This window comes from Balearica regulorum, chromosome 1 (genome assembly GCF_011004875.1).
Source record: "Balearica regulorum gibbericeps isolate bBalReg1 chromosome 1, bBalReg1.pri, whole genome shotgun sequence".
NCBI classification, from domain to species: domain Eukaryota; kingdom Metazoa; phylum Chordata; class Aves; order Gruiformes; family Gruidae; genus Balearica; species Balearica regulorum.
The window spans coordinates 62,080,941-62,106,077 of record NC_046184.1 but is presented as its reverse complement, the minus strand read 5'-3'; the positions used below and the strand labels follow the sequence as shown (position 1 = coordinate 62,106,077).

The 25,137-nt window shown below is 39.5% G+C and overlaps 1 long non-coding RNA gene across 1 annotated transcript in view; it reads left to right on the top strand.

Moving 5' to 3' along the window:
• The window catches only part of LOC142602073 (uncharacterized), a 99,618-nt gene extending 83,064 nt beyond the window's left edge, over window positions 1-16,554 (top strand). Inside the window, exons 3-4 of the long non-coding RNA XR_012835739.1 lie at window positions 15,204-15,307; window positions 16,457-16,554. This is a non-coding gene — a long non-coding RNA (uncharacterized LOC142602073). The remainder of the gene's footprint in view (window positions 1-15,203; window positions 15,308-16,456) is intronic.
• Window positions 16,555-25,137: the final 8,583 nt, after the last annotated feature.

Genomic DNA, 25,137 nt, shown 5'->3' with positions numbered 1-25,137 from the left:
TGTTGTTGTACCATCTCCAAGACCTCTTTGTTACCTCTGCCTTCAGGAAAATGCCAGTCTTCTTCATGAACTTTATTGAGAATTAAGCACCAGTTCTCTCAGACCCAGCAGCAGTTGTACAATTAGCCATGACGTTTCTACTGGGTATTCCTGCTGTTGGAGAAACAGTGCAGGCTGACAGGTCTCGTGTCCTTGGAGGCTAAGGTGACACCTTGAAGGGTCTTCTGAGAAGCTTCCCCTTGTCATTAGGGAAAACAGCATTTGAAAATGTGTTGGGAGGGAAAGAGAAGCTAATAAAAGTGTCTGAGTACAGAAATGAAAATAGCAAGGTCAGGTAAGAAAGAAGGGATATTGAGGCAGGAGAAAGGTTGGATAGATGAAGTAGGGCAGTTGCAGTTTTGAGAGCTGGTGTACAATAGCCACATAAAGGCACATATGTATTTTGTCATTTTATATTGTATGAGAAGTGCTCCAGAGTGTTAGATCTCAACAGTACAAGAGCATTGTATTATTGTATGTATGGCTGAAACAATCCGGAAGACTTTACACTAATGCAGTCTCCTCATCAGCAGTTGTGCATTGGTGGCGAGTCACCTGGACCAGAGTTTCTGACTTGGCTCCACAATCTGAGCCAATACCTGGTAAGCAGGGATAAATGGGGTACTTGCTTCAAATGCCACACTAGAACCCTAGTGTAGATGTATAGAAGTTACTTTTCTGTCTGTCCCCAAGGCCTGTTGTTTGATCTGATTTACTATCAATTATTATCTTCCCTTTCAGTTGGAAGTTGCTTAGATTATTGAAACTTACCATTAAATTTTCTAAGAGGCAGTGGTGGAAAGAAACAGGACAACTTATTGGATTAATTCATGACAAATATCTATGACTATATTATGCAATTATTGGAGTCACAATTTCTTTCTGAAAGAGACTGTTTCCTTTTTTCAAAATCAAGGTAACTGTCTTTGACTGCCCTATAATACTAAGATGTGAATTTCCAATTTTTGTTTTAATGAAGCTATTTTCACCAGCAACATTATAAAGGTTATATGATTATTTTGCTTATCTTTGTAACACTTTATCAGTGAGATTCTTTCACTTGATTTTGTCTTCTAAGGCCAAATAATTAATTTCTTTAGTGCCACTATTCAGGTGTCTGCTGTTCACATTTTGCATCTTAGATGACCTTCAAAATAGTCAGCATTTTGCCTTAGTAAATTTCAGGTTTTTGTTCAGAATGATGAAGATTTACTACAAAACTCTTCATGACTATGTTGACAATTTTCCAATCTTATGGAATTTTTCTAGTGCTCTCCAATGTTTGCCAGAAAATTATATCAGGAACTTAGAGGTTTCCTCAGCTAATTTATTTAAGACACTTGAACCTAAGATGTCTGAGTCTGTGGTTTTATAAATGTTTAATTGTCACAGTGACTACACCATATCCTCCTTTGTTACTCATGGTGTAACATCTATCAGTAATACCTTAAGGAGTAGATACATAACTTGATTCATTCCAAATGCCACTGGAATACCTAGAGAACACTTCTGCTTTTACTTGAGCACACTTCACTATCTTGCTGTCAGAATCTAGCTATTGATTTATAATTAATTCACTGAGTTTATTGCTTCTGGAATGTTTTTAAATGCCTTACTATTTAAAATTTGTTGATTTATGATTACTCATTTATTCATTTGACTTACTGACTTCATTACCTGCCTATTTCTATTTGTACTTTATTATCATTCTCATTTCATTGGTTTTTAATTCCCTCTCTACTTGCACAAACAATTACATGTGCACATGTACTATATGCTTGTGTACGTATATGGGTGTAAATATACAATTTCTGTCATTGCTTTCACCAAGAAATATATCTTCTTGGATCAAGTATATTTTTTTTGAATCTGAGGAATCTTGGCTTCTTGGTCATCCAGCAAGATGTTCCTGAAAAATTCCCAATTGTTTTAGCACTTCTTCAGTTAAATGCATGTTCCCAACTCTAATCTCAGCTGTTCCTCTAAGTTTCAAAACCTGCAGGTTTTTAAACATCCAACCAGAGATATTTCAGGTTGGCGACATATCCTGTTTGCATTGAATAAATCAAATCTCATTTCAGTAGGCAATTTTTCAATTTTTCAATTTTTATAAAAGCCATTAACTGTTCCTTATTTATCATAATGAGGTCCATTATGGTGAGTAATTGATAATAGACATTACTGAGTTACTTGATATCCCATGAAGGATTTCTGTGTTAAGAAAAAAAAAATCTATTATTTTTAGAAATTTCTGAAGTTGTATTACTGGCTGTGTAGACTGAGAAAATGATCTGCAGGATGAAAGACACTTATGGTAGCAAAGTTTTACTTTCTGCTCTAAATAAACAGATTTTCTGAGGTGAAGTTTGTCCTATATTTTTATGAAATGTGGTAGTCTGTTACAGATACCTCCTAGTTTGATTTTGTTTGTTTAACTAATTAATACTTTAACCACAAACACTGAGGAGTCCGCTCAGTCATCTATGACTTTCTAATCGTGTTACAGAATATTGAATGCAAAATATCACCACCATCTGACCCAGTTTTCCACTGTAGCTTTTATAGAACACATTAGACATGAAACGCAATCCTCCAAAACCCATAGGACATAGCCCATCAAGTTTCTTTATTACTAATCACATAATTACTCTTCTCCTACATGACCACTTCCAACTACTCTTATTGACTCTCCAGGCTCCACACAACAGTAGTCATAATACCTCTCAGCGTACTTCTTTGCTTTTCTGGTTTGTCATAAAAAACAATGCTTTTAGTTGGCTTATGTGGTTGGATATGTATGTCTTATTCTGTCATGGTGATTCTCTCCTTTCATGTAGTTTGAGTAGATTAAGTCTTCCTGACTACTTCATCTGTCAACCAGAAGACTGGTACGTATTTTGCTGAGATGAAGGCCATAAAACCATGTGATTTTTTTTTTATTTCCTTAGAGGTTACCTTGCTGGTTTATTGAACCAAAATCTTCCCTTACTTCATCTACCACCCATACTATTGAACTCTATTATCTTCTGCCTGCTTTTAGTCTTACTTTAAAAACAGCTTAATATTTCTAAAGTATCAGCTATGTTAGCTTTTTTAAGCTTTTCTCAGCTCCCTGGTTGATGAATGTTGTTAGTGGCTGAAAATCACCTGAAACAAATAAATATTCAAAGCTTTTTAATTGCCTTTAGTGCTTCCTTTTGGATGGGAGAAGTCATCCTGCTGCCTGTGGTGTATTGTAGAATACATCCTAGGCACATGCCCAAGATACTTCTGGGACACTTCTGAGTAGCCTGGTTTGAGCTGAACATCATCTCTCTGAATTTTCCTCTGCTAAACTAATAGATTAGTTCTTACAGGCTGGTCTTTTCTGATGTCTTACTCAGTATCAGGTAGTTATTTGATGCTTCCAGCTGGGACAATAGAATCTAGACACTCTTAAAATTGGCAGCGAGAACAGACTAATCTTAGTGTTTTGTCACTTGACTTAGTTACTTTTCATTGGAAGACTGGAAGATCTGCTGTGATTTTGACCCAGCTGATCCACTAGGAAATCCCATATATGCACAGTATAAGAACTTCAGTCACACAGACTTCTTCCCTGTTTTGACTACCAGACTGAATCTCACACAGAGGTTAAATCATTTCACTTCACAAGGCAGGATACAGATAATACTAGATGTGGTGCTGGTCTTAGAAAATTATGACTGTTCATCTTTGTTGCTATAGCAAAACCACATGTATACAGCAGAGCTTATAAACACTATTCTGCAAATTCTGATGGAAACTCTGCTGCTAGCTCCTCTATTTATACTTCACAGTGTCTGTATTAGCTAACTTTTATTCATCATTTAAGTCAGTCCCATCCTGTGTCAAGAATTGTCAGCAAAGTTCAAACACCAGATGAAGATCACACACCTCAGATGGTATGCATGAGAATCAATGATACATTCCTGTAATTGTTCGTAAAAGATCCAAACAGGACGATTTTACTGGGCCATATATTCAGCTCTTTCCTCTCATGATGATATGCCGCCTAAACTTCACCTTTGGTCTCTCCCTGTTTGCTGCCCTGGCTGCTCTACAGCCTGGTTCTGCTCCTTGTTGTAGAAGCATTTTGAAATCATTATGCCTTTGTTTTCTGCAAGGCAAGATTTATAAGGAAGGTAATATCCTTTATTAGACCGTTTGGTTCATTTGGAAAAAATGGACATTCTTGTGGGGTCAGAGTCCCTTCATTACACTTGTTTTCTGCCTGCTTGGTTTTTCCATTTCTGAGATCTCTGCTTAGAGAAAGCAGGCCTGCTCATTTTGTCCTTTTCATTTGCTACATTTTCTTCCAGTGTAATAGAGAGAACACATGTACTTGTGCACTTTTGTGGAGACTTGTGTGCTTGTTTTTCCAAAATCCAAAATAAAAATAATAAAACCAATTTTAGGCCAAACATCTGTATTTTGGCCCTGGTATATGGAAACCTCACTCCCTCCAGGTTTTTTGGAAAAAGCCCTGGACTGATATGATCAACTTCTTTTTTCTTAAAGGAAAAAAAAATCTGCTTTACCAGTTACATAAGAGGCAGAGAAAGACCCTATGGAGAATAACAAGAGATATGTATTGATTTTAAAATTACAAATAGAAACATTCCAAATATTTACAAGTTATTTCTTCTGCTGCTTACCCCCCAAGTAATGGAAAAACAATCTGTGTTGAGAAAGAGACAGTAGGTTGTGAGTATTTTTAAGGTCCAATACAGTCTTGAATTCCAGATCCATGCAACTTCTCAGATGTCTAGCAGAGTTTATGTAAGTTTTGACTGAGTTAAATACCAATATATTTTTGCTTGACAGCATGACCTATACATAGTGGGCAAAGAGTTCTTGCACTCTTCTAGTAATCCCTTTCTATGCTTTTCTCACTCTGTTTACTTCTCCCTGAAATGACCGTGACCTTCTGCCAGATTTTCTTGAAGGTTATGCTAATCTTTATTGGCAAGAGAAACAGTAGCTGGAGCAAAAAAAGTGAAAGAGAATGCCACATGAGAATGAACAGCATGCAGAGCGTGAGAAGTTTCTGCAATAGCTGGAACTGGAGCAGCTTTGTCAGCATGCAGTCCCTGGAGCAGTAAGTGGGGATGTACACACTGAAATATCCTAGAATGAAATCTTAATTAATTTTCTGATTACTCAAAAAGGCATTTAGGATAAATCCTTTGCTAAGGCAGGTGGGTGTACCTCAGGTACTTTCTATGAAGTTTTGCACATTTCATGCAGCCCCTCATTTGGCCCCAAATCTCATTTGTTTTGTGTTTAAACCCAAATGAATGTATGTATTTGGCTATGTGAACAAATGGAGAAAGTTCTCGATATCCATGTCCCTCTTGCCTGAGAATTCTGTATATAACCTTTCACATATAAATGGCAAATGTGTACGTGTACAGGGTCAAAATAACTTCCCATAAAACTTTCTAACTTGATATCAAATAGCCACAGCTATTTAGTTAATTAATTAACCTACCTCGTGTTAGAGTCATGCTGATAAGTATATTTAACAACATGGGAGTATTCTCACGGTGTGGGGGGGAAGGGTTAATGCTACTCTCTTTAAGGACCTGGAATTGCTGCTGCTTCCTAGTAGATCCCCAGCATTGCAGTTTAAGCCACTTCAGGCTCTTGAACATTGCAACATCTGTAGTGTGGTTCAGGGCCAAAATGCAAACACTTATGTCACATCTACTTTACAAGATGGAACGTGGTTTAACCAAGTTGAGGGACAAGCATGCTGTAACGAGGCCCCACAATATGTTTGTTTTTGTAGAGCAGATGAACCCTAAATTAGTACCAGATGTCAGTACTAGACCTGTTGTATAGGGAACACAGCAGGGAACTAGCAATTATGGTAGAGCCACTGTGAGACCATATTTAAGGTTGCATTCTGTTTTACACTTAGAGTGAGAACTCAGTCTTTTCCTATTATAGTAAAACACCATATTTCTCCTTCCAGTGTTGGTCCATGTGTGTATATCTACTGTGGGATGACGAAGTGCCTTGTGCTCTCAAGCCAAGGTACTTTTTGCCTTTGGAGTGCCCAAACAGCATATATACGCCCTATTTCTATTTGTGCTCTGCACTGAAGTCATGAAGAGTGGTGCAAGCTTCTTCTTTCTTGGTTTGCTTTAACTGCCTTTGGCTTCAGATGTAGCTGTGCTCTCATCACAGGCTGCAATGTTTTTGGCCTTGTGATCATTTTCCTGTCATTTTGCTTGTTAGTTTGTTCATTAGTTACTTAGCAATTTTCTTTGTTTTCCTGGGCTTTTTCTGTTGCCAAGAACTTCCCTCTTGGCAAACAGGGAAAAGAGATTTTCAGCTTGAGTTAAGCCACGTGGCTTCCAATAGCCTTTTAGGTCTCTGCATCAGAACAGTTTAGTCCCCTATCTCACATGGCTTTTTTGTGACAAGGTCTTTGTGCTTGCACCTCCCATCACATGTGTTGAGGGAACATGTCAGGAAGAATCCTTGTTGTCAGGAATACAATTCCTTATTGTCAGCAAGAATCTCTTATTCTGGAGATTCTGCTACCTCCAAGTCCTTCACTTCCTCAGCTAGAAAAGATCTTGAGTGCAGTCTCTTGATCTTAACTGGAAATTCACGAGGACAAATTCAGACACCAGTGGGACATCTCAGAAGGCAAGGATTCCATGCTTGGAAGGTCTTTTTTCTCATTAATGTCTGAGTAGTTTTCCTTTGGTGCAGTAGAGTGCATGGGGAGTTCAAGGAAGATAATTCAATCCAAAGTCTTCAAATAAATGTCTCTTGTTTCTTACTTGCTTTTTATCTTCCGTGACTTAGCAGTCCCACAGGCTACATCTATAGAAGTGTACTGTAAAAGGCTGTGATTTAGGATTTGACTACCATTCTCTTACAATCCACAGTGTTTAGCTGATAGCACCACACCTTTGCACAGTTTTGATGCATGCCAACTAGTAGTCTCCAAAGAAGTACTCAGTTATGGTTCAGGGGATAATAAGGGCCAGGGAATGTTCCTAGAAAACAATATGGGTAAGACCACCTTGTTTTGATAGGTATGGAGTGTAGCTATGAGGGCACAAGTTTGCTTTTGACAACTTGCCACTTGTTCTAAAGGCCAGAAGATGGTCCCTGGGGTGTTTTATTTGCTAGTGCAGCTGTAGCCATATTGTTCTGGAAGAGGTTCAGATGTACGTTTGTATCAATAACTCAACCCGGATATATGGCAGTGGGCTCCTGTGATGATACAAAATCAGTAGGAACAGTAGGAAGTCTTTGGTATTGAACCACTGAAATCAAAATTATATCTTCCAAGAACTGTCGATCCAACTGCATAGACCCTTTGGTCACTCCATGACTGCACAGAGACCTATTGTCATTCAGAGACAGGTCTCCACATTGCTTCACTCACTGGAAATTATTCTTCTAGTGACACATAATCATTTCACAGGATCAGAAAAAAATCTTTATTTTGCTAGAATGAGATTTTATTCCTCTCTTCACTCCTGTCACCATAACCAAAGGGATTCTTAGGCTGTTGTTCCTACACGCTGCTTAAGTCTTCATTAGCACTGGGACCTCCCTCACTACCATTTTGCTTCTTGTTTTCTGACTCCTCCTTGAACTCCTTGAGTGAGGAACAAGTCTTATAATATTCACAACAACATCACTAAAGCTGACTCCTTCTCCGCCCCTCATAATTGCAAAAACGTGCTATTTGCATTTGAGATTCTCAGAAGACAGACACTCATACCTAGCTCCCTGGGCTCAGGGTCAGCTCTTACGTGTGCCTACAGTCTTTTCCACAGGCAGGCAAACTCGGTGGTAGGTTGTAGAGGTCAGGGTTCTGGAGTATGATCACAGCCTTACAACCCATTACCCATCTTCTTCAGCTCAAATGAAATTGGAGTGCAAGGATATTTAAAGATAAGTGCCACCTAGTGAACTGTAGTGCTCTGAATCTGCTATCTTCATCTCCTCTAGATGAGTCTGTAGTCTCTCTTCACACACAGGAGATTATTTAAAGTGGTTCCAGAATCTCATAAGCTGGTCCAGGTTTTTGTGATCATAATGCAGGAATAGAAGGCTGTATTCTGTTTTAAACTCATTCGATCTATTTTTTTTTTACAATCAAATGTAGCATGTCTGTGAAAATTTACAGCTCTCTAATCCATGAGAATAGTCTGAGAAGCTTCAAAAAATGAATGAATGAATGTCTGAGTGAATAAATTAAAAATTGTTCTTCAATAAGTCCCATTCAGAACTGCATACTTTTCCAGGATCCTCTACCTTACCATTTCAAAAAGTAGAAGACCTGTATGGAACGTAAGTTTGATAGATTTGCTGGGGTTACAACATTATTTTTTTTTGTTAATCAACAAAAATTTTATTTTTCAGAAGCAATTTTATTTATGCTGCAGTAAGCTAATGGTAAAAACATTCTACTCAACTTCTGTCCTCTGACTCCATTTAAAGATAGAAGAAAGGGAATCTAAAAAAAAACCCACAACCCAGTAATGCATTACTTTTGCTGCTATTCCCTGTATCCCTGGGGATAAAAAACAGATTTTGCCTGGTTGGGGAAAAAGGCAGTAAAGGACTTCACAACTTATGCAAAGAAGATACTGGTTAGTGAACACCGTGGTGCTCATCATGTTTAGGTAGAGACAACTCTAAATACATGTCAGCAGGCAAGTTACTTGCCTTGCTTGTGTGGACAAAGTATTGATGAATTTTGAGGCATGCATCCGTGAACAAGCAAAGTTAGCTGTGCTATCAGGGAGACGTACCTCTGCCTATGGAACAAAGATGTGTGCTAATGGTAGCTTTACCTTTCCATGTTTTTCTTTTCTGTTTTACATTAAATGTGTTACACAAGTAACTGTAACACCTTTACAATGTGTTATTGTTGCACATAAATCTAAAGGAGCTATGGAAACAGATACTGCTTCAGAAGGGAAGCAAGTTCACCTTCAACGTAAGAGAAACTAATTTCAAGAACATTCAGTAGATTTTCAATAAATGAGGAATCTCTCTCAAGACTAGTCTGAAAATAAGACTCTCTACCAAGATTTGAAGGATCATAGTATCATAGAATGGTTTAGGTTGGAAGAGACCTCAAAGAACATCTAGTTCCAACACCCCTGCCATGGGCAGGGACACCCTCTACTAGACCACGTTGTCCAACCTGGCCTTGAACACTTCCAGGGAGGGGACATTTACAGCCTCTTTGGACAACTTGTTCCAGTGCCTCACCACTCTCACAGTAAAGAATTTCTTTCTAACATCTAATCTAAATCAACCCTCCTTCAGCTTAAACCCATTACCCCTTGTCCTGTCACTACACTCCCTCATAAACAGTCCCTCACCACCTTCTTCGTAGGCCCCTTCAGGTACTGGTAAGCCGCAATTAGATCTCCCCGGAGCCTTCTTTTCTCCAGGCTGAACAACCCCCAACTCTCTCAGCCTGTCCTCATAGGAGAGGTGCTCCAGCCCTCTGATCATCTTCATGGCCCTCCTCTGGACTTGCTCCAACAGGAGCATGTTGTGGATCCACGTTTTGATATAAGTTCTTTTAGCATGCAAAGGAGTTGGAGAAGTGTTTGTTTACTCAAGCAGGTAATCATGCCTAGCATGCCAAAGCCCAGCTTGCATTAGAGGTATTGTGCAAGAAGCTTGTCGAATGTTGATTCCATGGAATATCTGTCATTATCCTAGATTAATGGAAGGCTTTTTCAGGGTTAGAGAAAAACAGGCATAACACTAATGCTAGTGAAATATATTATGTCACTCACCCTGAGCAAATGCTTCCCAATCAAGGGATTAAAGAGTGGGATTTCTGATACTTCTGCTAATTAAAAGAGGGGGAGAGTGTTCTGAATATTGATCTTTTGGATGATGTTCCAGTTGATAACCATGCAGATGAATGAGATTATGGAATAGGGGAGATACAGCCTTGCATGATGCTCTCTCTTTGAAAACCCATCGCTCAATTACAATACACTGTGACATAAAATTAGTTCTGGAGCTGTTACAGGTTTAGACCTCATATAACACCTAGCAGCCTACTTAAATTTTGACTTGTCCATGAGAGAGAAAAGCAGAAACTCCCCAAATAGGTTGCTGTTAGTGACTCATTTTTTTCTTTGGTTACTGTTAAGCTTCTCCTGTCTGGCCCCATGGTTCCTCTGTTCTCTCCTTCACATCTGTCCTAAAAGTTTCTGCTAAAGTCATATTCATTTCCTCCCACACATTAGCACTCCATGGATTCCCTTCACTTGCCATGTCAAATTCAAGCTGTTCATCTTTACCTACAACACCCTTATCGTGTGTCCCCACCTATATATCTGGTTTCATTTCCTCTGACTCCCCCTCCCACATGCCTTATCTGGAAATGACCTCAGTTCACAGGATTTGTGGCCCACAGAAGAAAAGATGGGAGTGACACTGCTTTTAATCAAAGCCCTGATTTCCATAGCAAGTTATACCTGCCTAACTGAAAGTATGTTTTAGGCCAATATAATCAAACCAGGGCAGCTTTCTTTTGGTGTATTCCTTCTATCGTTGTTTAAGCTTATGATACATTAGTTTGCATTGGCATGTGGAAGCTAAAGTGATAAAACCATTTTGAGAGCTAATATGACTGTCAGAGTTGAAAAGAAAATAATTTTCTTCCATTGTACATTTTTGAGATTTCAAAAGAAAAAAGAAAAATCCCATCTTCCCATTGAAACAAAGTTCTCAGAACATTGCTAGAAATGAGAAAGACCTGCACCAGGAACATGACAGTGGGGCATAATAAGATTGATTCCTTGTGAATCAAACTGAAGAAAGTCTGGATCCTGGGTGTTTGCTGATTTCTCACACTTTGCCTCTTTACTAAGTTTTTTATTGGTCTGGGATCAGGAGAGAAGCTCTCTCTTCCTCTCTGTCTTGCTCAGTGCCTCCTCCTAACTTCCCAGCATGTCTTTGCTACTTTTGTCTCTGCTTATTGCCTTTCTAGGCACGGTATAGAAGAGATGGGCATCTAGAGCAGCATTAAGACAAGACTGGTATAAAGAAGAGCTTTCCATGGTAGACTTTGCTAACTGTAACTATGGTCATTTTTCCCAGGGATCTGTTCCAATGTAGCAGTCTAATTACCCTATATCCCATCTATGCATGCCTCTCTGGATAGGTACCTGATGTTTGCTTTGTCCTAATATGCAGTATGTTTTCTTCTGCCCACTGTTGATGTGTCTTTGTATCTAGTTTATTCAACATAACAACTAACTTCTAAAATAACTCAGACTTTCTCATTTCTCTGTCACTTTTCCCACAGTGAAATCTGATTATGTGGGGGATAGGGAGACTGGCCTTTTCCTCCTGTCTATGCTGAAACAGAAGTCTACACCTACCTACACAGGTAGTACTTCAACTCCTAGTAGCTTCCTGTTCAATTTTATGTACCTAGTCACATCACCTATATTTTTATAAGCAGGTTTTATGTCTAAGACCTGTTGATTCCTTCTTCTTCTTATCAGCAAGAAGATATGCATTTGGGAAGGCTTTTCTTGTTTAGAGAACCTAAAGTCAAACAATGGCTGAGTAAATTTGACACTGTTTTTCTTAGAAAACTCCTGTAAAATGTGTCACAAGGTGGGGATAAGGAGTGTCCTGACGGCTACTCACACTTGCATAGGGGTGGATATAAGTACAGTTCTCTTGAAATAAAACAGATGGAGAAGCCAAGAACATACTGCAGGCTGCACATGTCCGTGCATGTTTGTGTGATGTTTAGGGTGTTTTTTTTCTGAATTTGTTTGCTTTGAGACTGAAGGTGAAAACAAGTGGCCCTGTCTTTTATTAAAGACACAGTAGGTCAAATTCACCCACAGTGTAAATGTGCTTTGGCTTCCTAGTCCTCCCCACCTGAGTTAGCAGTGACTGTTTTTCCAGAACGTTTATTCCAGTATCAGCAGAGATAAAGCAAGTTGAGGAAGAAGGGGTGGGGGCTACACTAGAGGCCAAGGGCAGGGAGCTTTTCATGCAGCCTCTCAAACACATTGATTGTAGTTTGGGATTTTTCAAAGCTGCACATGTTGAGAAATATCTGCCAATAAACACAGCTCAGTGGGTGAGAAATCTGTCTGCCTCTTGCTGAGGATTAGAAGAGAAAAGACACCAAATGAGCAGTTTCTTCACATGTGGGTCATGCCCCTCACTGGGGTACTTGCCCCTGACCTAATCTTGTTCCACTTTGTCTCCCTCACTCCCTCCTGCCTTCCTTCCCCCTGCTACTCCTCCACTGCTGCACTACTGGTGGTCTGGTGCATGCTGCACAGATGTTTTCCCCATGCTATTATAAGATTATTTTTCAAGTGGCTTCTTGGAACAGATGTTCCAATGTGTGCACTCTCCTTCCCTTGGCTGAAAGTTCTCTGCGCAAAGAGCAGATTGCATTGCTGCTCTCCTTTTGATCTAAAGAGCGAGTGCGAGAAAAAAAAAAACCACACAAATGATGCTGGTTTTCATTTCAGGCTGCTTGGCAATGGTGCACCTGGGTGTGTGTCTCCTGCTTCTTTTCTCCCCCATCACTAGTGCTGCTTGCAGATGTTTTTTCCTGTGCCTTTCTTCTTCAGCCCATTTTTTTCCCTCTGTGACCCAATACTTTACTCCCACTGCTTTTGAATTTTCTTTCATCTAACACTCTGGTATTCGTGCTTCCAAAATCATTGCCTGACCCATTGCCAGCACCTCATCTTCATCTTCTCCTTCCTTTGGCAACTCCTGGTTTGTTAGGACGGATTACTCTCATGTGTTTGGGTACAAGGCTTGTCCCCTTTTTTGTCTTTTCATGTTGAGTTCAGATTCATTGGTTAGTTTCTCCTTCATTGCCCTAGTGAATTCACCTGAATATTGCTGCTTCTACTTTTTCATTTTCTTTCCCCCATTGGGTCAGGAACATTTTCAAGAGTCAGAGGTCTTGCGATGTCAGGGGAGCATCTTTTTCGAGTGCCACTTAATTTATAGATATAATAAAGGCATGGCACAAGGAGATTGTGAAAAGTATGCTATATTTTAGGCTTAACCCACTGAAACTCATCTTCTGGGATTAAATAAATAAATAAATAAAATCTTTATTTGATCATGCCCAGTCTTTCAAATAGACAGTATGTCAGCTTCAACTCTGTGTGTTGGCCTTTCTTAAAAATTTAACTTACATGAATCCAGTCTTTAGGGAGAAAAATAAATATTGCAAATCTTTTCCAAGCCAATAAGATCGAATTTGGGAGTGGGTTCCTAACCTACTATTAATCAGCTTCAGTTGATTCAGGATGATTTACATCAGCAGAGAATTTGGTTTGGATATATGTTCAAAAAAATCTGCCCATTATTATTCTTGGTTTGATATGGCCAGCACTGTATGTACCTATTACTTCTTTTTATGATGTCCTCTTATGTAAAAGTCCTGCAGAATTTATTGGGGAATGATAATCTTGCCCAAGAATGTATAGGATTCTCTAAGAGGAAAATTATTCTCTATTGCATTCACAGTCTGTCCTAGATTTCTCCAGAAATGTTAATAGTTTTTGTTGATTTATAGACTTGCAGAGAGATTTCTCTAGAACTCAACTGGGGTAAACTTATTAAGTATTATACCTTCCCAGGGAAGATCTAAACCACAGTTATAACCTTGTGAACCCTTCCTTTCTCTTGCTTCCCTTGTAAAGAATGTTCTACAGCATTGTACTGCAGTGTGTACCAGCAATAAATAAACAAACAAACAAACAAATAGGGTGATATATGCTTTGGCAGCATTTCCCATCCACTAAATTACACCTGCCTGTAAACTGAGCCTGCAAGCACTGCTGTGGTTGTGATGCACTGCTTTCAAACTAAGAATACCAGTAAATCTGACCTATGGCTATAAATTCACCCACAATCCAGATAATCCATTACAGGTAAATGACTCTATTTCCGTTCAGATTTGGGACCAGTCTACCACACATCCTCCTTCTCTGGAAACTCAGAAAACTGGCCTTTCAGTACTATTGCTGGCAGCTTACTTCTTGCTAGCCTTGCGTTCTGCACTGAAGTATTCGAAAACTGTCTTAGCCACCTCTGTATTATTGGTATCTAAATGGGTAGCGAAGGGAAGAAGGTAAAGAAGAAAACCAACTGGTTTAATGACGATTGTCAACAGGCTTATGAAAAAAGATCATATGATATAAAGCATGTGATAGCAGGAAACTGAATTCTCATGGTAGAGGAAATCCAGCCCTATTTCCTGACCTTTCTAGCAGGGCACATTGTAAACATAGTCAGATCCAACATGAACACAAAGTTTGCAAAAAAACAATAATCTATTATTCTACTAAAAAAAAAAAAAAAATCATTGAAAATAGGCTGAAAAACAACCGTGGCCATCCAGGCCATTTCTTCTGACCCAAGGCCAGACTCACATGTCATTCCGGACAAATATTTTTTTCGCCTTCTTGTTAAAATTCTCTGTTGACAGAGATGCCATAGGCTTGCCAGCCTATTCCAGTGTTCAGCCATTCCTGCTGCCCATACAGTGTTTCAAGTGCTGAATGACATTTCTGGTTGCCATTATACAGGCAGCTGCAGTAGGCTTTCTTCAAAACCTCATGGGGTAGTAGAAATATCTAGACTATCTCTGCTGGGCTTCTTTAAGCCTCAGATTTAGGTGTAACCTGTTATCTTAAACCCTGGGGCAGCAGGCAGGGGTTGCTTTGGTCTGGTTTTGTTAATTTAGATTAAATAATAGAGAAGAAAGCTTAAGATGTCTTTATTTTCTTTTTTATAAATAAATATTTCAATAATTACGTGAAATAAAAAGTGGAGGGCTTTTTTAGTTGTTGCTTTGCCTTTCAGCAGACCTAAAAATAAAACCTGTGGAATTATTATTTTTAAAGTATGAAAAAATTCAGTGTCACTGACACTAATCTCTAGCTGACAGTGTTCACTGTGAAGACAGTATTTTAGCTGCCTTTCTGTTTATCCTTCTTCAGAAGAATTTGGAGTACTAAAGAGGGTCTTTAGGTGGAGCCTGCTGTTTAAACTGCACCTTTCCAGAAGATGGAATCACAGATGGCTATGATGAAAACATGCCTCCTATTCAAATATCATCCTTGCTTCAGGGCCCAAGGAGGAGTTCATCTTAAATCACTCTTGACAAACTGATCTGTGCTGGACAGAAAAATGGGAAGAACCAAGGTTCCACTTGCGGCGGACCTGTGCAGAGGTAAGCAGCCGTGAACAGCAGGGATCAAAAGCTGCAATAGCCCCTGCAGAGCTGCTTGGAGATTTGCTACCACTTTTAATGGTGATTTAGACAAAGTAATAAACTAACCTGTAGCTATTGGCAGTTATCTGGATTTTAATGAGTTGGCAGCTGTCTTATGACTTCATTCTGTATGTTCCGTTTGTTTTTCACACATAGATTATCATCAAAGGTCTATAGCATAGAATCATAGAATCATAGAATCTTTAAGGCTGGAAAAGACCTCAAAGATCATCAAGTCCAACCGTCGACCCACCACCACCATGCCTACTAAACCATGTCCCAAAGTGCCATGTCTACATGTTTTTTGAACACCTCCAGGGATGGTGACTCCATCGCCTCTCTGGGCAGCCTGTTCCAATGGCTGACCACTCTTTCAGTGAAGAAATTTTTCCTCACATCTAATCTAAACCTCCCCTGATGCAAATTGAGACCATATCCTCTTGTCCTTTCACTAGTTACTTGGGAGAAGAGACCAACATCCACCTCACTACAGCCTCCTTTGAGGTAGTTGTAGAGAGCAATAAGGTCTCCCCTCAGCCTCATCTTCTCCAGGTTAAACAACCCCAGTTCCCTCAGCCGCTCCTCATAAGATTTGTGCTCCAGTCCCTTGACCAGCTTCGTCGCCCTTCTCTGGACATGCTCCAGCACCTCAATGTCCTTCTTGTAGTGAGGAGCCCAAAACTGAACACAGTATTTGAGGTGTGGACACATGCTTCCATATATCTCACTTTGGGAGTTCTTTACAGGACAAAGTGCATTTCTCTGCTTCCAGATGTGACCACCTCAAAATTTCCTGTGCGAGGTAGTGCTAACAGAGCTAGAGCAAAAGAAATCATGAGAAGGTGGCTTTCCAAGTGCATTCACCTAATGAAGGGCAGTACGGAGAAGTGATACCTCTTGGTTGCAAAAACGAATAGCATAGATCCCAAATGACTGAAACCAAACACTTCAAGAAAGCTTTTACAGGGGTAAAATCGTCTATTTTCTACCATCCTAGTATTTAACAATGTGGGAAAGCAACAACAAGGTAAAAAATTCAAGGAAATATTATTATTCACAATAGACTGCTGTCAGTAACTTGAACAAATTCTGTGTATTGATTAACAGTTATACTTTATCAGAGGACTTTGAAAGAAGATTGCAAACCTTGTCTTATTTTACCTGAGAAGGGCAGAAGGGACAAACTCACCATAGCTAAGGAAAAAGGAAGTATTGGCATAACTTGTAGTTTTGAACTCCAGTCCCTAAAGTGCACTGAATAGTCCTCCATGAGAGACGTCCATTTACTTTTGGTAACTTTGCATCAGGGCCTCTGTCTCATGGCCTCTGTCACAGAAACACCTGAAAATATATAGGCACCTTGGACCTCAATCCCACAATTTACAGGTTTTGGATAAGGTTGAGTTCCAAGGACTTACATTCATCTTTCATGGTGACAGGTTTGTGCTCTTAGACTGAGATCTCTGCACTATGTCTTTCTGAGGCATAACAAATTCTTCTTTCCCTCTAACCAGCATTCTGACACATATGATTTTCAGAATATGATGTTCCTGAATGGTACAAAAAAGGGTATTTGTTTTTATCACCCACTGTCTTTTCTATTTTGTCCTTTTGTTCTACAATTGCTTTTTTATTCTGTATGCACATTTTATAATACCTACACATTGTCATGCTTAAGAGCTTCCATAGGGTTATGGTCTTGACAAAGGCCTAAAAGACTAACTCACACTAGGTCTGATTTAACATCCCTGTCTATCTTTTGTGATTTCCACGCTATCTGTCCACAGCTTCCTGAGCCTCCCTAGGCAATCTTTTCCTGCATTGTGGAATGAGCTTGTTTGATCTGACTTTATATTCCTTAGAAGTAGGGCTGTTAAATTTGGCATGTAATTGCAACTAAATATCAAATAAAACAAAAAATGATAAAAAACCCCACCCCAAACATCACAATGACAAACCAAGACTAAGTAACATGTTCCAGAAACTTTTTCTGTTCAGTAGGGTCCGAACACTCCCTTTCCTTCACAGATCATGCTGGACATTAATGTCCTCTCTGTTTCCCCTGTGCCTCAGGATACCATATTTTTGTCACAGTCATCACCAGACATTCCTCATATTCCCACTCTTCCTCATTCTGGACAAACCTTTCCCTTTTCCAAGCAAGCTGATCTGGTATCAGTGCTGATGCTAATCTTGCTGGAACTGTATTGCCCTTGGAGGTCTGAGGACGTGATCTAAAATTACCTTGTGGGAATTACAGGGTTAAAAAGCATCATGGGATGCACAGGAAAGTATTCTGTGGGCAGGGATAAGGCATATCTAATCTACAGGATGTTCTTGTGTCATTAGTATCTTACATGTTGTCCTACAGGGCCAATTATAAATAGTTCTGGAGTCACCAGATGGGAAATGTTTTTAATCACAAACCTTATTCTCTAAGCTTCTGTGTCCCTTCTCCCTGGACAAACATGTGACAATTGATTAATATTAAACCAAATGTTGTTTATTTAACTGATAAACGGAAAACACATCATTGGTTAACAGCTTGGTTTGGAAACAGTGTTTTATAGGTGATCGTGTAATAAAATTGGGGGAAACCCAAGTAGCAACACAGAGCATGAAGGCTGAGGCTGGTAACAACTGCAGTCAGTCAGCTAGGCAAGGCTGTCAGAACTTACAAAGAGATGAGAACGGGGCTGTTTGATTTGGAAGTCAGGTTTTAAGCCATATTTTTTGATTGCACAATTGAATTTAACTCTTAGCTAACAAGTAGATTTAGCATTTGAAATTGCAAAGTCCATCTGTTCAGAGTCATCTCACAGGATCTTTTCCTCCTGGCTGGGAAGTCTTACAAAGTAGGCTTTTTTTGCCACTGCAGTGCAGTTGATTTTAGAGAAGGCTTAAATGACATTGCAGAAGTCTTCCTTTCTAAGGGACAGCCAAAACTTCCTTGGCTCACCTGCCAGCTCTGTTCTGACTCTTGTGTGTCACACATCTGTCTGCTCACACCACACTGTTGGATGACTGCTGAGTTTATGGGAATATTTGTGACCACTCTTAATTGAGATGAAGGCTATGACTCCAGCAGCCAACGGCAGGCAAACATCAGCTGTCTAAAAGATATGAGTGCTCTCTTTTATAAAAATGCATGATAGCTTCTGGCACTTCCTAGATGGCTGAGCTCAAGTGCTGGAGAATGTGAGGGTGGGACATTGTGACTCAGCTGTTTGCTGTATAGCATTCATTAATATCTTGTATATTTTCCTGCAAGGACAGTTATAAATAGTTTTGTAGTGATCAGATGGGAAACAGTAAGCACAATCCTTACTCAGCACCACTGGGGAATAAGCTTCCCATCATCCCTTCCCCCACTTCTCTTTCTAACACCCTTGTTGATCCCTGACCACTTTTACTACTGGGATAGTAGCCCCAGCCTGGGTGCTCGTGGTGCAGGGACTCCTCACCTAATGAGGTGAACAGGAGGGCAAAGAACTATGAGGGATGCAGGGAACATGACTCTGCCCCCACCTCCACATGCCAGCTAGATCAAATGGCTATAGGTCTGATTCAGGGTCCTCTGAAGTCCATGTAAATATTTGTGTTGATTTCAGTGGCTTTGGATCAGCACCTGTGTACACAGATGAAAGTAAGCTTTTTTCCCAAAAAGGGACAAAGTCATGTTTTCCTTTCATAGAGAGAAGGGGAGTGCTGATACCATCTTCCCTCCTCTGCTGCTGGGAGAGTTGATCTAGATGTTGTTGTGCATCCTGATCAGTTTTTAGAGTTCTAGCTGATCCCTGGAAAGTCTTCCTCGTGCATACCCCTCCATTCTCCTTGTTATGAGATAGAGGAATGATGCATGTTTTCTGCCTTGTAGTTTTGAATGTTAAAGGGGTAATCCAAGACCAGAAACATTTAATGGAATGTGTCCATTCCAAGAGAGAGAAAATTTAAGCCCTTATTACCCATGGCAACTGTAAGTCAGTGTGAGTGCAGAACACCTTAATTCTTTAAAACTGCATTCCACTTGTTCTACCATGCAATTTCTGTTTTTTGTTTAAAGTCTTTGTACCTGAAAGTTGTGTTGTTTAATTGATTTTTTTTTTTTTTTTTCTTGGAAGAATATAGATAAGGAACTCACAAGCAAATAAACACTAAGGCTACAGTCCAGGTAAGTTTACTGTTTCACAAGTCACTTAAGTTCATGTTCCTGCATCTCTCTGATAGTGTGCATCCTCCTGTGACATGATGTAGAATGTAACTTATGTTCAAGAGTTACATCTGTGGCATGTTCTAGGCATCAGCATCAGTGCAAAAGAAAAGTTCAATAAGGTCAAGCCCCAGGGTTTTGCACAATTTAAAAAAAAAAAAAAAAAAAAAGACAAGACTTTATAGCCCATGATTTGTCCGTTTGATTGACTACTGTTAAGGTAATGGTCTGAGTTTAATCCAGCTTCTTCATTTTAATTCTGCGGTTTCAAAGTCTATCTATCTCAAAGGTTGATCAAGTCCCTCATTGTAAAACTCTGCTTTGAAACTTGGACCACAAAAACTTTCTTTTATATGTTGTCAAGGTCATAATGAAATGGAAATTAAAAAGATTATGGCAGCCATTCTGTGGGATTAAAAAACTATTCCATATTGTTGTTTTTCAGCTGGAAGGTAAAGATGGCTTTCTTCTATCTTTTGAAATGCAAAGGAGTTAATTTATTCTATTCCTGGAGTATATTTCTCTTATGATTCATCTCTAGAAGTCATCTCTGGATAAAACACTTCCTAAATAATATAACTTGTAGTTTTGGGGAAAACATACAGCAATGGAGTTTTGAGAACTCCTGCAATGCTGTTGTAAGTGACAGTATTTTGACGAAGGCTAAGGTTCTGTGTTCTGGTCAATAATACAAAATTTCTAACTCTTTATGAAATGTCAGTCCTGTTTGGGGCAAAGTCCTTCTAACTAGTAACCTGCCTGGGAGACCGCTCAGTAAGGGCTGCTGGAAGAAGTAGGCAAAGGTCTTTGCACTCCTCCTTAACAAGAAGGTTACAACATGCTAGAATGTCTCCATGCATTCCCATTCTCTGGTTTGTCTGAGCAAGAAAATGCCCCTTTTTTTTCTTCACTGCTTAGCTAGTCTTTCTGAAAACATACAAAGTTGCTTTTCAGCAGGCATAAGAGGAAGAAAGAACCCGGAGAGAATTTCTTCCTAAGCTCTTGTGGTAGTGGTGAAGGATTGCAGGAAGTGATGAAGGTGGGCATGTTTGCGTGAAATTCAGAAGAAATTGGGGAGGTGCTGGCAACAGGACTGTGCAGCAATGACAGATATGGAGGTCAGAGAACTGTGGAGAGTCAAAGATCACAGAAATTTAGAGAAGCATGTGGGATAGAGAACAGCATCACTTTGGAAGCAAGGAGGGTATGTTAATCACAGAGAGGGGAATAAGTGAATCTGAGGAATGAGATTTCTTGACCCAAGGGCCCAAATCCTGTTTAACCATGGGAGTAACAGCAAGGGTGGTTGGCTAAATATTGAATGAATACTTGGAGAAGGTGAGCACGTAAAGCTGGGAGAGATGCCCTTGATCAGAGCAGAAATTGATGCGATATGATTTCTGCCAGGTTTCTAGAACAGTCAGGGCAGAAATTGCTGGCAGATGTCCTTGCTCTTAGGCTCTCTGCAGACAAATCTTTACAATCCCCAGACCTTTGTGAACCACCGTCAAGGCTATCGCTGGCACTGGCCAGAATCCCTGAGAGGTACTAAGGGTGAGGGTGGAAGTACCTGCTGAGCAGAGGAAAGGGGCCTGGGCAAAGGACTGAAAAACCACTTTGGAGTTAATTGTTGGGGTTTTTTATTTGTTTTGCATTGTAGAGCACAAGTAAGGGTTAGAGTTGGAGAGGCTTCTCTTTATTTTCTGGTTTTTTTCAAGGATAGTTAGCTGAGGACCCAGCAAGCCTAATTTTTAAGCTCCTTACTAGTTCCAGAGAATTCTCAGCCAGACCAGGAAAAACAATTTCCCTGTAATAAGTGGCTAGTGTAATTTTCACCTTTTTCAACCTGGACTCTGTGTTACTCATGCTGGTAAACTCTGCTGCTTCTGGTCCAAATCTTTTGGTTACCTCTAAGAAAAGGCTGATTGAAGCCCAGACATATGGTAGGGAGTTGGCAGAGAGCACAGCAGTTAGCAGTGGCTCCAAGGTCTCAAAGGTAGCACGTAGTTAACATACTACATGTAAGTGGAGAAAGAGTTCATTTTGGCTGATGTTGACTCACTACCACAGGTGTAGTCAAGCCACAGGGGAGAAGTAAGGAAGGCAGAGTGAAGAGGTTTTTCTGCCACAAACAGAGATAAGCAAAGAAGTCCACTGATTTTGGTGCCACCTCTATAGGACTAGGTGAAACCAGCAGCACATATTTGTGATCTGGTGGAAGACCAGACTAATAACAGCATTGCTGATCCCATTCCTGGACTGAACTTTGGTTGGAGGGGGGACTAAGTGTCAGGTTGTGCTTGTCATAAATTATGAAGGAAGGGCTCAAGAAATGCCTTCATTTGTAGCCTGTCAAAGCAAGTTTTGTGTGTTGCCCTCAGAGCTTACAGATGTATCTATTTTCCTCACAGAGCATGAGCATGACCCTTGATGGCCAACTTGCCTTATCCAATGGAGACAGTTGCTATTTGATTAAAGCATCCTGAAGGTTCTGAGTTGGGTCAAACTTTTCATATAGGGCAGACTTGGAGGGTTTAGTGTTGGCAAGGTGCAAATACATCAGAAAAAAAAAGGCACTGTCAATCATGTAGCAAAGGTTTGAGAGTATCCCTGAGACTACCTGAAAGCACGGACTAAACTTGGCTTCATTTAAGGTGCGCCAAAGGCCTGCACTGTGAGGACAGACAGGGCATTTCAGCCAAATACCGTAACAAGAGCAGTGCTTGGGAACACTGTTTTAGCAGTGTGGATGTGACCAAAAGGTAATTCACGGTGACTGCCAGAATCTCAGTGCTTTCTAAAGGAGTGATTTTAGAGAGGGGAACAGTATATTACTGTGACAAAATGCTTGTACTGCCTTATCCAACTGTCTTAGCTCACAATCGATGCGCATAAGAGACAAAAAAAAGTAGACGTTAGAATTAATGTAAATTGGCTAGCATATGACAAAAAAAGAGTTTGTAATGATTATGGGAAATAAAAGTGAAATACAACTTGATCTGATTATGAAATTACACAGTGGAAGGAGGGTGACACTACTAACCTACTGTGTTCAGTGAGCTGTTAATGACAGATAATTACTATCTTCTGGAAAAATTTAAGAGGCACGGCTGTAAATCTGGTTCAAGAGGAACACTGAAGATTGGCTAAATGCTGCAGACCCCTAATCTGTCTGGGGTGTTTGGGGATAAGTTGGAGGTGGACTGTGCTCAGGTCCAGCAGCCTTGCAGACAAATAGAGATGGCCAGGTTGTCATGGCTAAGGTCTTGGCCCCAGGCACCAACAGGACCAAAATGTCATTCTTGACTCTCTCTGACAAGTGACTAGGAAAGAGAGGGCTTGAAGTTATGGTTACCTCTCACCTTCCTGCTGTCAGAGTTCCCTGAATATGCATGCAAAATTCTATTGTGCCCCAGTAAGAGTACAGCAACGTTTTACCTTCCTAGTGCTACTTTGGTACCAACTGATCTCTGCTTTCTGCACCCACTCATCCTTGCCCTCTGCTTGTCTAAGGGGAAGACACTAGTGCTGCATATAAAGTAGTTATGTTCAAAATAAGAAACCATAGCCTTTTTTAATAATGTACTTTAGGAAGATTAAATATCCATAAAAAGACAAGCACATTTATTTAAAAATCATGTCTGCCGCGGTGACATTTGCCAGTTTCTGGTACAATGGCATTATTTTTGAGCGTGGAACTTTTCTTCCAGAAATGTAGAACGTTGGATAATTTTTTTGAGAAACAAGAGTCAGAATTTCAACAGATACTCCCAGATGTTGAAGTCTTACGAGAGTCTAGCTTGGATGATGGGGTGAGAATGGAGGACATTGGCTCTTCTAAAAAGTATGCCCTAAATCAATAGCGAAGAATTATAATTTCCATTCACATTGAAGAAGTCCTTCCTATAAGTCCAGTCGTACAATAGGGTTTGAACAGGCTCATCCATTCAGACTCTTTCTGATTTACTCTAATAGCAGAAAAATTAAAATGAGGAACTGGTCCTTTAATACAACAGTACACAGTTTGCAAGGCCAGCTACAATTTCACATGTCCAATGTAGGCAGGTAAAGGCCAAATAAATTCCTGGAGTAATTACTCAGCAGGGGCAGCTTGCAGGGAGGGGGAAATAATTCTGGCAGAAGTCTCAAATAAGGAAGATAAAGGCAACCAAAGCATGATTCTTTTAAGGATCACAGACTATTGTTTTGCAGAGTGGCCATAGTAAATCACTCCTTCCACTAATGCATATAGTGATATTAGGGGTTATAAAATTAATCTAAGAATTAAGAGAGTAGATCAAAGTGAGGCTCCAAAAGTAGTCTAAAATGATTAACTGAGCCAGATCAAAGTCTTAAGACTGTGAAAATAAGAATTAGAAGGAAGAATCAAGATGAATGGTCAGTCTTTAAAAGCATGGATTCTAGAAGGAGATCTGTGACAAAAATTAAACTCAGGAAATATTTCATACTTTAAGAATGTAGAAGTACACAGCCTGATAGGCTAGGCTAGACTTAAGTCTTTTGTAGGAAATTATTGTTTATAATTATCTTTTCTCACCTCCCTTAAGATTCTGTGTTTGAGACAATTATTCCTTGCACTTATTCTGAATCTAAACTCTGGAAGTTCTTTGCTAAAGAGATTTTTCTGGGACAATATTTTGCTACATTGTTATCTTAGTTTCATTTTGGTGTTTGGTCATTGTGGTGTTTAAATTCCATATGCAAAATAAAAAAAATCAATGCAAACATACCTAGATGACATGAAACTAGTGAATGTATATGGAAAATGATGCCTTTATGTAAGCAAAACTGTATTTAAAATACCCAAAACGTAATAGTTAAAAAGAAAAATAAAATATCTGTAATTGCACCATTTTTCATGTTGGAAACTTAAAACATTTTAGAAATTGGATAGATATGTAGGAAAATATGTATGATTTCATACTGCAGTATCTATGAGTGTTTTTTCTCACATAAGTAACTTTATTTCAATGTGTAAGACCCCACTTCTGCAAACATTTCAGTATGCAACTTGGACCATTTTGTTTAGGAGGGGCATCCGCCTGAATCAGTTGCATATTTGGGGTCAAATTTCCTAAAAGGGGTACAAAAGTCAAAGCTACTCACATATATAATATGTAACTGCTCAGATATGGACAGATATTTATGAGTCTAAGAATTTGCAGAAGAGAGTTATTAGATCTGGATCTTATTTTAGATTCTGGTCCAGTTTATTACTTTGTCTGTCCAGAACTAAATGCATGTTTTAGATCTTAGGCCCGAATCTTGCAAATACTTACTGCATGTTTAATTTCACCATATCTGAAAAAGTTGGAAGGTATGTTAATATTAGCAGGATAAGGTTCTCTGGGCAAGGGTGAAAACTTGACTTTCTCATTGAATTCCAATTGATATCAGCAGAGTCAGGATTTGCACTGGTATCCATGATATATGAGCTTCCATAAACTGTAAGGAATACGTATATGTTTTTAAGTTTTCTTTGGGGACTTCCAGACCACTTTCCTATAATCTTGTATTTTGTTCCAGACCTTGCTTTAAGACATATTTCTACTCTAAA